This window comes from Mus caroli, chromosome 13 (assembly GCF_900094665.2).
Source record: "Mus caroli chromosome 13, CAROLI_EIJ_v1.1, whole genome shotgun sequence".
NCBI classification, from domain to species: Eukaryota; Metazoa; Chordata; class Mammalia; order Rodentia; family Muridae; genus Mus; species Mus caroli.
In genome coordinates, this window is record NC_034582.1 from 104,771,413 (window position 1) to 104,784,890 (window position 13,478).

At 43.2% G+C, this 13,478-nt stretch overlaps 1 protein-coding gene across 2 annotated transcripts in view; it reads right to left on the reverse strand.

Moving 5' to 3' along the window:
* The window catches only part of Gpbp1 (GC-rich promoter binding protein 1), a 67,334-nt gene extending 54,932 nt beyond the window's left edge, over positions 1-12,402 (reverse strand). For both annotated transcript variants that reach the window (XM_021180305.2, XM_021180304.2), the window contains exons 1-2: positions 11,993-12,402; positions 9,735-10,685 (exon numbers count right to left, since the gene is read on the reverse strand). The gene's annotated coding sequence lies outside the window, so the exon portion shown is untranslated. The remainder of the gene's footprint in view (positions 1-9,734; positions 10,686-11,992) is intronic.
* Positions 12,403-13,478: the final 1,076 nt, after the last annotated feature.

The following is a 13,478-nucleotide window of genomic DNA, read 5'->3' on the forward strand; positions in this document are numbered from 1 at the left end:
CAGGCGGATTTCTGAGTTCGAGGCCAGCCTGGTCTACAAAGTGAGTTCCAGGACAGCCAGGGCTATACAGAGAAACCCTGTCTCGAAAAAAACAAAAAAAACAAAAAAAAAAAAAAGAACCCCTTCCCACAAAAGGCCAAGGCTGTAGCTCAATAGTAGTGTGCTTGTCTAGCCCAATCTCTAGTTCTACCAACTGGGGGTGGGGGGGTGGGGGGGTGGGAAACACCACTGGTCTGAGGTTGCCTTGAAGGTATGGAGTAACATCACAATTTTATATGTGGAAAATTCAAGAAAGATAGTTACATAATATGAAGATCTGGACTGGACATTCAAGGTTATCTAAATAGGGCCAGGCCTTCTGATCTATACCTGTAATCCCAGAACTCAAGAGGGAGATGGACTGCCACAAGTTCAAGGTCAGACTGATCAACACAGGTTTGCAAGCCAACCAAAATGTTATCTCAAAAAACCAAACTTTTATGTAAAAGTATCATTTAAAGCTATGATGCCATACCACAGATTACCCAAGTAATCATAACCAAGTAGGAGCCAAAAGTATAATGCATTGTCTTAACAATTTTAAATGTGTGGTGTATAAATGAAATATTTGAAACACCACTCATATTAAACCTATTGATCAAATTGGTCCCTTCATTTTATATTTACCTACATTCTCCAATTCACTCTCTCCCTTTTGGCTAATCCCATGGTACTCAACACCCTATTTTGGGGGGTCTGGTTTTTTTGATTTTTGTTTGTTTGTTTTGTTTTTTGAGGGTAGTTGCCAAGACAAGGTGTCACTATGTAGCCAGAGTTGTCCTAACCTTGCTTTGCCCAGTAGGCAGACCTTTTGACTCTGCTCCCACTGTGCTGAGATTTCAGGCCTAAGCCATCACCCAATATTCCAAATTCTTAAACTGTAGATCTCAACCCCAAATGGTATCATCTAACTGAATGTAGGAGTGGTGAAAAATCTGACATCAGCAAAAGGATTCTCAGTGCTTAGCAACCAAAACTAATAATCAAAATTTAATAAATCTGATATCTGACAGTATTGACCCATACACTTTCACTGCAGAGTCCTGCACCAGGCAATGCTCTAAGTCCAACATCCGCTTCATTCTGCCTGTGCTGCCATACCACATAGGCTGCTAACACAAATGAAAACTAAATGCTGCCTCAAACATCAGATTCAAGGCTATATTAATCAAGACTATATTATGCTATCAAATGCAGTACTTTATAGACAAAATTTTCTGCTTTTAAACACAATGCTTTAATCACAGGAAACAGACTTGTTTCCTATTACCATTCCTCATCATATAATACTTGGATTGTACTGTCTTAGATTATGATTTTTAAGAAACATTAACTATTTGAGCCAGTCAGTGGTGATGCACCCCTTTAATCCCAGCACTTGGAAGGCAGAGGCAGTTGGATTTCTGAGTTCCAGGACAGCCAAGGCTACATATACAGAGAAACCCTGTCTAGGGGAAAAAAAGAAAAAAAAAAAATTGAGGGTCAGAGAGATAGGTCTGAAAGTTAAAAGAGGTCAATCCAGACTCTACCTCCCAGGAGATGTGGGAGGAGAGAGCAAGTTATCTTGACGGCCACACGCAGGTCCTGGCACTCATACCCAGATGGACTGATGATGATGATGGGTGGAAAAGTAGGTAAGTTTGAAAGAAAGAAAGAAAGAAAGAAAGAAAGAAAGAGAGAGAGAGAGAGAGAGAGAGAGAGAGAGATTGTGGCACTCATACCCAGATGGACTGATGATGATGGGTGGAAAAGTAGATAAGTTTGAATGAATGAAAGAAAGAAAGTTTGAATGAATGAGAGAGAGAGAGAGACACACACACAAAGACCTTGAATTGCTGACTTTAGTTACTTGGAGTTCTGTTTGTTTGCTTTGAAGTGGAAGGTTTACTTGTTGCTTTTTGGTTGTTTCTGTTGTTTTGCTGGTAATTTTTTTAAAGGTCTCACATAATAACAAACTAGCCTACAATTCACTACATAGCTTAACTCCTGATCCCAACCCCCACCACAGCTTCCTCCTCCCAAGCACCAGGATTACAAGAATGAATCACTATGCTGCTGATGAGTTTAACTGTTAAATAAACTTCAGCTTAAAGAGTAGGACAGACTTTTCCAACAATTTCTGCAATGGCTTTAAGCATGCTTCTGCCAACATGTGCAAGTCCATGATCTGTGCTCTCAGGTAAAAAGGAAGCTACTTTTGCCATGGTACTGATGACTGCCTACTCACAACTGCTCAGATTACAGGGACAAAAATAAATTAAATGGAATCAAGACATTTTTATTTTAATTAAAAACTTGTGAGTATGAAACTGTACAAATGCACACACAGGGTGTGTTTGTGCTGCTGTGAGCCTGTGTGATGTGTGCTGGAACAAGAGCTCCTGTCCTCTCAAGTGCACAGCAAGCCAATCAACCTTAACACTGAGGCATCTCTCCAGCCCCAAAAAACCTTTAAAATATTTTTAGTGTAAAAATATAAAATTCAGCTATTACCCAAGCTTAATGTTGATATTTATCTTCTAATTGGTGATACAGGAAAAGTGATAACCACTTTTAGTCTTTTTTAAAAAACAAAACATGGCATGCCAGTCCATTGCAGACTTTAATTCCAGCACTCAGGAAGCAGAGGCAGGCAGATCTGAAATCAAGGCCTACCTTGTCTACACAGTAAGTTAAAGGACAGGCAGGGTTACACAGAGAAACCCTGTCTCAAAAAAAAAAAAAAAAATTTTACTATTTTTGAAGACAGCATATGAGCTGGCTAGAGGTGCGTACATGTCTTTGATCTCAGCACTGGGAAGGCAGAAGCAAGAGAACCCTAAGTTCAAAAGCAGCCTGTTTTATGTCAACACGTACATGGGCACAAAGTACAAAGGAGGTTTTATATTCTAGATTGATCATACTTATGATAATAAATTCCATTTACCTGGCTTATTGCAAGTATATATTATATTGATCTAATATGGAAGAGGGTATTTTGCTTCAACAAAGATGGTTAATTCTATCAACTAAGCTGGACTGAGAAGAGCCTAAGAGATTAATAAAACACTGTGTGTGTCTAAGTATGCACTTCCACAGAATTAAGGGAAGGGTCTACCCTAAATACAGATGGTGCCCTAATGAAATTAGACAGATGAGAGGAAAAAGAAAAAAGCCAATAGAGTTAGCTAGTGCAACCATTCTCTGCTTCCTACTTGCTAATGCTTTGAGAGCCACTCTGCTCTACCCTTGCACCATGATGGACTGAAGATGTAGGCTAAAATCTTTCCTTGAAATCAGGGTTTCCTTGAGGTTTTTAATTACAAGAAAAGTCTAAAAGATAACTTTTAAAAAGACTTACAAGGCAAAGACATAGTTCAGTGGTGTATTCTTTCCCTAGGTGCTCTATTTGTGTTGCCCTGGGTTCTATCTCCAGCTCCAAAAATGCATAAAGTATACTTAGGCTTGATAACATTTGCTTGTATACCCAGAACTTGGAAGAAAAAGGTATACAAGTTCAGGGTTAGCCTGAACTAGAGTTCAGATCTTTTTTTAAAGATTTATCTATTTAATGTATATGAATGAGTACACTGTAGCTGTACATGAGTCTTCATGTGGTTGTTGGGAATTGAATTTAGGACCTCTGCTCGCTCCAGTCAACCCCGCTCTCTCCTGCTCGCTCCCGGCCCAAAGATTAATTTATACATAAGTACACTGCAGCTGTCTTCAGCCAGCACCAGAAGAGGGCATCAGATCTCATTACAGGTGGTTGTGAGCCACCATGTGGTTGCTGGGATTTGAACTCAGAACTTTCAAGTGCAGAACTTTGAACTTCAGAAGGACAGTCAGTGCTCTTACCCACTGAGCCAGCCTATAGTTCAGATTTCGTAAGAGTGAGGAAGAAAGGGAAGAGAGGGAAGGGGGAAGAGGAAGAAGGGGAAAAGGAGGAAAGAAATGGAGAGAAGGGAAGAGGAAGGACTAAGAAGGATGGGGAAATAAAGGGGAGATAAGAGGGAGAGGAGGATTTCCAGAAATTTCTACCAAATCACAAAGTTCTAGTAGACAGGAATACTGGGATAAAAGCTACTTTACGTGAACAAAAAAATTACTTGGCAAAATTCAGTTGCAGTACCATCTCAAAAGAGAAAGCAGGAGGAAAAAAAAAAAGAAGAAAAACAAATTCAAAATCAGGTTCTGTCACCTAACCTCTTAGATAAATTATTTAACTATACACTGAATGTCTTTGTGTGACTCAAGATGGTTCAGAGGTTAAGAGCATCTACTGCTCTTGTAGAGGACTTGGGTTTGAGTCCCAGAACTTACATGTTCCAGAATGATGATTATCAACCTGCAACTGTATCATATTCACCTAGGGATATAAAATTTAGTTGCTACACAAAATGAAATGTTCTTTTGAAACAGAATAGCATTTTACTTTTCTCATTAATACCTTAAGCCTTGATATGGGTTCAGAAGAAACACTACTTGTATAACCTTGGAAAAACATGAAATCCCTGTGCCTACTACATTTTCTCAACTGTAAAATGTGAGTAAACAGGCCTTCCCACACAGGGTGTCCATGAGGGCTAAAACTTAAAAGGCTCAAAATAGCATAAATCATGGTATAAACACTGATAAATATTACTTAGTTATTAGGATTCATTCATTGCTGAACATAATAGAATACCCTGTAATCTCAGTATTCACCAGTTTGAGGCAAGGAACCACAGAAAGTTCAAGACCAGCCAGGGATATATGTTAAAATCCTGTCTCAAAAATAAAAGATTGTCTACAACAACAAACTTTTGGACAAATATGCCAACTATAGTGAAATATACCTGTGATCTCAGCAATAGAGAGGTTGAGTCAGGACGATTTGTAAATTCTAGGCCAGATTAGGCTAGAAAGCAAAGAATGGAGAAGGGATGAGGGAAGGGGGATGGGGGAGAAGAAAGGGTAGGCTATCTTTACCCTTAAATACGTAAATACTTTCTGAAGATATACAATGACCCAACTAGTATATAAAAACACCCTATTAGTCATTAGAGAAAGTATATCAAAAACTAACCACAAATGGACCACTAGGGGCTGGAGAGACAGCTGGTTGGTAAGGGCCCTTGCTGCTGCTGCTGCAGAGGTTAGGTTCCCAGCATCCACATCAGACACCTCACAACTGCCTGTATTTTCAGCTCCATGGGCTCTGGTGCCTCTGGCCTCGAGCATGCACTTACACAAACACACACAAACAATTTAAAAATAAAAAGGAGAGTATTTGTAGCCCTTTAATCTTGGCACTCAGGAGGCAGAGGCCAGCATAGTCTGAAATAGAGTGAGCCAGAGGTACATAGAGAAATCCTGTGTGGAAAACTCAAGAATGTTATTGGGGAGGGTGGGCCTAGAGATTTTGCTAAGAGCACTGAATGCTCTTCCAGAAGACCTGAGTTCTCAATCTCAATTCCCAGCATCCACATGGCATTCACCTGTGTCTGTAACTCCAGTTCCAACGAATTCAATGCCCTCTTCTCATTAGACACAAACTCAATGCCCTCTTCTCATTAGACACCAATGCTAACTGAAAGACCAGGAAAAAGTGTAAACAATAAACACAGGTGAGTTATAGCTCAGCACTTGTTTCAAATGCAATTTAAGTTCATCCTTTAATATGGACCCCTAAAAAAGAAAAATAACAAAATACCTTACACCTCCACAAGTCATACAGCAGCTGTTAGTAAGCGTACTGAGTACATATAAATACCGAGTAAGACCTGCTCTAGGAGATCCAAGAAGATTGTGGTCCTAGCTGATATAACAGGTATTTAGTGAAAAACCTAAAGGGAGCCAAAACATCAGCTAAGCTTTTTCTTTTTTTAAATACAAGTACACTGTAGCTGTCTTCAAACACACACCAGAAGAGGGCATCAGATCCCATTATGTGGTTGCTGGAAATTGAACTCAGGATCTTTAGGAAGAGCAGTCAGTACTCTTAACTGCTGAGCCATCTCTCCAGCCCTAATTAAGCTTTGATTATGTATTTTGGGAAGGTTTCTGAGCCTTTTTACGAATAGGATGAAAAGCAAACAAGTTAGCTGCTTCCTTAATGGGAAAAAAAAATTCTAGCATAGCAAATCAAACTTTGAAATGGGAAAGCAAAGTTGTATGTCTTAAGAAGTAAAAATTACAATTTCAGATTGACATGAATGGAATCCAGGTAATACCATTAACAAATACAAAAAACAGAAAGAATAGTTTAGGATAATGTAAAAATAAAACACTGGGCTGGTGAGATGGCTCAGTGGGTAAGAGCACCCGACTGCTCTTCCGAAGGTCCAGAGTTCAAATCCCAGCAACCACATGGTGGCTCACAACCATCCGTAACGAGATCTGGCGCCCTCTTCTGGAGTGTCTGAAGACAGCTACAGTGTACTTACATATAATAAATAAATAAATCTTAAAAAAATAAATAAAACACTGTCAAACACTGTTTGACATATAAACTGAATTAAGTAGATTCTCTTAATATTATATATAACTTTACACATAACTTCCCAACATCATTTCTATCAGTTTAATGAAAAGGCAAAAAAAAAAATAGAGTAAATACACAATATCACATTTCCTTTTTCTAGATACGTCAGATCCTCAAAAATTACCCTTTTCTCACATCACACCTGCATCTAAATAAACTACTATATCAAAACCTCATCAGGGCCTGGGCCATAGCTTCCCAGGTAAAGTCACTTGCTGCAGATCCTAATGACCTAAGCTGGATGGCAGAGATACACATTTTTGAAAGAACCCAATTTCTGAGAGCTGTCCTGACTTCCGCATGAATGTAGGTGTGCAGACAGGTATACCCAAACACACATACATACACACAGAGTCTTGCATTATAAGTGACACAGACAAGACCAACTACAGTGGTGTGGATCTGCAATTCCTCCAGGAGGTAGAAGCAAGAGGATCTCACCAACAGCTTTAAAAACAAAACAAAAAAATCTATGTAGTAATTTCAGTCCAAAAGCAGAAAGAAAAGCACTAATATTTAGATCCACATCTGTAAGAAACTCTATGGTTAAAAAACCACATTTTAATTTGTAACTAAAAGTAAAGATCATCCAAATAGTTATCAACAAATAGCAAAACTAAACAGCAGCTGCTTCTTTTTTAAGCTTATCCAACCTCTAGAGTATGTATAATCAGGGTTAACCCAAGAGGAATGGTAGACAGGAAAAAAATAACAGCAAGGAAAATGTTCAAAAATAAGGACAGTGTAAGTAAAGTAACTGAGAGTACTGACTGGGCTGGGCTAGCACACTGAGATGAGTAAATTGAGTACAGACTGGGCTGAGGGCACTACTCAGGGTGAAGGCTTGTCTAGCATGAAAGCCCATCCTCAACACAAAATAAAACAAAACTATCAGAGGGATTAAGAGTATGGGCAGAGTCAGGTCACTTGCATTCTAATTCTAAGCAAGCAACCCTTTCTCACACCATTAATTACACTACTCTCCTTATAGTATAAAGAATGGATATCATGTAAAAATAAGGAGCAAAACATGACACCATATTCTGTAACTGCTAGTTATTTTAATTACACTAAAAACTCATTGAGGACAAGAGTCAAAGGAACTAGAAGTATGAAAGAGAGGGGTTTTTTGAGGGGTCTCCTGCTCCCCAGTTTTTGAGCTTGATTGCTCTGAAACTGTAGACTTAGACCTTCCTGTCTCTTGAATGCTGGGATAAAAAGGCTCACACACCACTCAGGACCTACTTCAATTTCTTACTCCCATTAAAGATACACACTTTCATACAAATAACTTCAAAAACCAAATAATACAGACTATCCCAAGTGATAGATGGATGTTCTTGTCCTCATCAATTTTTACATAAATTAAGACAAAACCAATTAAAATGCTGCACACAAGACCTGGCATGGCAACATGCAAGTGAATTTCAGCATATTTAAGTCAGGAGGAGCCCATGTTCCAGGCCACCCTCAATACATAACTGTCTCAATATTTTTTAATTTTTAATAACTACTAATGATCTTTCAACACAGAAAACATATATAATCCAGTCTGTTAGAATATAGAGAATGGAACTCTAACTCCAACTTCGGAACAGACAATGTTAAACATGACTATCCGAATACTAACTTTTAGACTATCACTTCTTTAGATTTAAAGAAACTAACATACTTCAACAGATTAGCAAGGGGGAAAACTCTTTAGAAATAAACAATTTACTGAAGATATAAAACCTTGGAAAAAGAGTTGAAAAATTACAATTTTCTACCTCAGAAAGGGCATTAGATTAAATAAACTAAACACAGCTATATTAACCTCTTTACTAACGGTTGAAAAAAAAAAAAAAAAACCTCCCGAACGCCCCAACACACAGGAAAATGAAATGTAATAACTAAGAGCAGCTAAAGGCAGCCTAGGTTGAAGAACTGGCCCAGTGACCTGAGTTTGACTCCAGGCACCCACATCAGGCAGCTGACAACTGCTTTAACCTCAACTCCAGGTGATCTAATACCCCTCAAGCAAGTAGTAAAATAGAGAGATTCACTAAAGATTCCTACATTTGTTAAAAGAATTTCCACTACAGCAAATACTATCCAAAACTTTAAAAAAAATTTAAAAAAAAACTATCTATGAACTTAGGCCAGCAGGAAGAATAGAATTTATAAGTTTACATGTACATATATCATGCTACGTATATGACATACACACACACGCACACACACGCACACACAGTTTAAAGATTAAGTCAGGGGCTGGAGACATGGCTCAGCAGTTTAGAGCACTGCCTGTTCTTCCAGAGGTCCTGAGTTCAATTCCCAGCAACCAGATGGTGGTTCACAACCATCTGTAAGGGGATCCAATACCTTCTTCTGGTGTGTCTGAGGATAGCTATAGTGTACTCACATACATAAACTAAATAATTCTTTAAAAATGAAAACTTAAGTCGATTTGCTCAGTGCTTGTGCTTATTCCCAGTAACCTTTAACTGAAGCGTGTGGACTATAAACTGCTTCAATAAGAGGTTTCAAAAACTTTTTTTTTTGGGGGGGGGGGGGGGGGGGTCGAGACAGGGCTTCTCTGTGTAGCCCTGGCTGTCCTGGAACTCACTCTGTAGACCAGGCTGGCCTCGAACTCAGAAATCCACCTGCCTCTGCCTCCTGAGTGCTGGGATTAAAGGCGTGCGCCACCACACCGGGCTATGTTTCTAAAACTTGTCTGTAATGTGTTAAACATGTAGAATTGTTGTACCTTAAAACAAGCTATTTCTTAAGATATCAAATTTAAAGCCAAACCTGCATTATTCTCCGTTACACTACCTCTAAACTAGATCTCTAAACTATGTGTTTAGTAATAGTCTAAACTCACACTTGTGTGGACTTTCCTGCGTTTGCACTATGCTATCGTTCATAAAGCGGAAAGATTACTGACCAGATGTACTTAGGTTTTTTCAACTTTAAAAATACAAAAACTTTTAATAAGACTGTACTGTCTGAAACATTTGTAAACCTTAAAATTGTCTCCATTTCAATTTGCTATATAGCTAAACGGCTGGCTATTTTCAGACTATCCAGAAATGTAATCAGAAACATGTTTTTCAAGAAACTGCAAGGTTTCCAAATATAACACGGGATCAATCTGACTCTTATTACAGACTACAGATGAACATCTAATTTGCTCACAAGTACTTACAAATTCCAAAAGGACTGCACAAGAAGGTGTTGATTTCTTCTCTATAAGCTTTATGTTTTCCAGTTTGTTTTTTTATTTTGTATCCTCTGAAATATCCAAGTTCTTTGAAGATACTTAACCTATGACTATTTGACATAGAGTTACTTGAAGTCAGCTACCCATATTTATTTTGAAGTTTTCATATGGCTAGATCCAGAATTAGCCAGGTTCCTTGTATTTAAGAGCAAGGTCTTCTTTAGTATTCCATGTACTTGTCACTGTTGTACTTATCCACTCCAGAAGAAATATCCAATGTATGTGCCAAAAAGCAGAAACAAAAAGAAAACTTTCACATCTGAAGATTACTTCTAAACATCAGCGTATATAGACAGACAGACAGCTATCTCAATACTACCATGCTGGTGTGAAAATGGACATCTTANATTCCCAAGTAAATAAAAGATAAAAAGAAAAAAACGCTGTATTCTTTCAATGTCTTCATTTAGAAAAGCTGTCCCATTGTAATATGAAAAAAGCTGAAGTCAAAAATTACTAAAACTTTTAATAAAGGTAAAAAGAACTGCCACAAAACTTCAGCAATATTTAAACAGTAATTTGAAACTGCTGAAACTACTTGGTACACAAATCAAACATATCTTACAGTTTTGGCTGAAGAACACCAACAGGAGAGGGGAAAGAGACAAAAATAACACCAGATGAAATGCTTTAACCACTTATATAATCCGTTTGAACCAAAATACTGAAGAAATGGCTGGNTCTTTTAGTAGCTCGTTGAATTTGTTCACTACTATCAATTCACTTCAGAGATGATTCTTGTCAATTTTAATTAACTNCTGGAGCAAAATTGCCCAAAACAAAAACAAAACTGTAATTCCAAAATGGCCACTTGAAATATCCGGGGCCTTTTAAACAAAACCTAGATGATGATCTTCATACGCCAAATTCAATCACCTGTAAAAGTTGTATTAGGAAAAAAAAAAACTTAAGTCAGTTTTTATTTATTTTCAAATCAAAATTAACCCCCATTTGGAAAAAAAATTAACCTCTGGGAAAAAAAATTTTCCCACACAGTCGTAAAAAGAGAGCTGGGGGAAAAGTCGTTTCCTAGCCCTCCATGAAAGTCTACTGAATTTTCATTCAGTAGAAAGGGGGTTAGAAAACTGTGGGCGACGGTATCACTGAAGAGTTCCGATTTCACCTGGGAACTGGGTGCAGGTAGTGAACTGGAGAGGTTGCATGTGCCCAACTTAAAAACTTTGAGCAAGTGGCCCACGGTCTCAGCAGTGCACTTCCCCGATTCTCTCTCATGTGCCAAAGGAAAACAAATGGACAGGTGGTGCTGCCACGGAGCGTCGGGGAACCCGGCTCCGAGAGTGAGAGCGGAAAGGAGCGCGACGCTCCTTCCAAAACGCAATCACGGAGAGCGAGGACCGAGCAGCTGGATCGTCCCCACTACGGCTGAGTAGGAAGGCCGGCGGGCGGGAGGGGAGCGAGGCCAGGCGAGTGGCCACGGTTCGCCCGGGGGCTGACTCCCCAGCCCGGGAGAGCAGCGCTCGGTTCCAGGTGCTCGCTCCCATTCCCTTAAATTAAGCAAACAGGTTTCGGCCCAAACTCCAGGGGTGGGAGGTGCGGGACGCGACCCGTCCACCCCGTTAAGGACCGTGCTCTCCCCGGAAAAATAAACAGGTCCCGTCGGACTCGGGAGCCGACGCGACTTCGGAGCGCTCGCCTGGGCGAGCAACCACCACCACCACCGCAACTGCCACGGAGCCCGGCGCGGCGGGGAGGGTGAAGCGCCGCCGAGCACACGGCGGAAGTCCACGGCTCCGCACGCCGCGACTCCAGCCCCGGGTCCCCCAGTCCCCCGGTTCCCGGGGCCGCCTTGCTGGTGGTGGCCCAGGAAGGCGCGCGTGCCGGGGCCTGGGGTCTAGCCCGACGCCGCGGGCGCCCCGGCCGTTCCCGGCCTCCGCCGCCGAGCACCCCCCCCCACGGCCGCCGAGGCCCGCCGCCCACCTCGCCCCACGGCCGCCGCCGCCGCCGCCTCCGCTCCGCCGGGCTGAGTCAACGCCGGCCGGGGGGAGGGAGGGAGGCCGGGCGGGCGCCCCGCGCCTCACGCCTCACGCCGCCCCCCGGCCGCCCGCATCCTCACGCCTCGCGCCACCAACGCCGCTCCCGACCCCTCAAGCCCCAACGCCGACACGGGCAACCCCTCCCCCGGTCCCCGGGACTCCCGTCCGGGGCCCAGGGGACTGTGTTACCTTCTGCCCCACCAGAGGTGCCCCTGGCCTGGGGGTGCCGCTGCGCTCGATCCCGGGAGGAGGTTTTCGGTACTTTGAATAATCCCCTTTTGCNGCTTTTCCCTCCCCCACAACCAGTCTCAGTCCCAAAATGGCGCCGACCCGATCCGCAATGTTCTGGGCCAAGTCTCGCGAGATCGTGGAAGGTGGCGAGGGGGGGGGGACGCAGCGGAAAGGTTGAGAAGTAAGAGGAGGGAGGCGGGGCGAGGGGAAAAGAGGAGGAAGAAAGGGTGCGGAAGCCGCCGTGCAAACGAACCCACTGGGCGGGGCCGGAGGAGGAGGGCCTCCAGCACAGAACCTTCTGGCCCAAGTAACAGCTCACGCCCCAGGTCAGGGAAGCTCCGCCCTCTACGTCGGCGCCTGGGGGGGAGGAAGAGGCGGGGCTAGATCGGGGGCGGGGCTTTGAGGAGGACCCGGAGGCTGGGCCTGGCGCGGGGGAGGGGGCGGGGCGGGGAGGCGGAGTCTCGGCGCGGTGACGTCAGGAGCAGCTGGAGCCGGGGATTACCCCCTGCTGCTGACGTGAGGACGGTGAACAATCCGGAACGTTCGGTGGAAGGGGGAATTCCCGTCCGTTCCCTGAGGAGCGCCTCTGTGCGGCAGCCGCGGGCCCTCCCGGAGCTCGGGAACCGTGGGGTGGAGAGGACGAGCGCAGGCGGGCGGGCGGGCGGGCGGGCTCGCAGGGCGCGCGGCGCTCCTGAGTCTGCCGGGCAGCGCCGCGCAGCCCGGAACAGCCGGCGGCGGGCGCCGTTCGTTCGGCTCTGCCTGGAGCCCGCCGTGGCTCGCAGGCCGCTCGGCGCGGGCCCTGAGCGCTCCGTGGGCGGAGCCGGCCCTGCCTGAGTGATTGGGCGCCGCGGTCGCGCGCCACGCGGAGCGTGCGGGACGTTAACACGCGGAAGCCCGGTTAGGGAGGCACGCGAGGCTGGGCTGCAGCCTCCGTTCCCCCGGAGTGCGAAGGGCTGCCAGAGAGCATCGCGCTAGTAATTCCTATTTCTAATAACTCCGAAGGAGATGGAGTATTTCATCAGCGTTGTCCTGGGTATCCGCATAGCACAAACGATTATTTAAAAAAAAAAAAAAGTTACGGTATTCACTTTCTCTGCATATAGCCAAAGGTTCACTCTGGAAAGGATGGAGACTTAATTCTAAAAGGAAAAAAGTAGAAGAAACGAGGAAGAAGCGTCCTAAAGAGGGAAAATGAAATATTTGCCTCTACCTTCTTCGGAATCACAGGAGCGTCATTTCCCAGAAACTTTTTATATGCATTATAGGGTTTGTAGTTTAGTGCGTTGCCCCTATAAGTTCGCCGAATGTAAACTCACCTTAATTTGTACCTCAATCTTTACCCATCTTGCCCCCTAGGTACAAAGGGGAAAAGGGCTTAAAACTAAAGGATGCTTTTTTCAATCGTGCCAGTGTCTAAGATGTGTTTTCCTCATTTTTTACATAA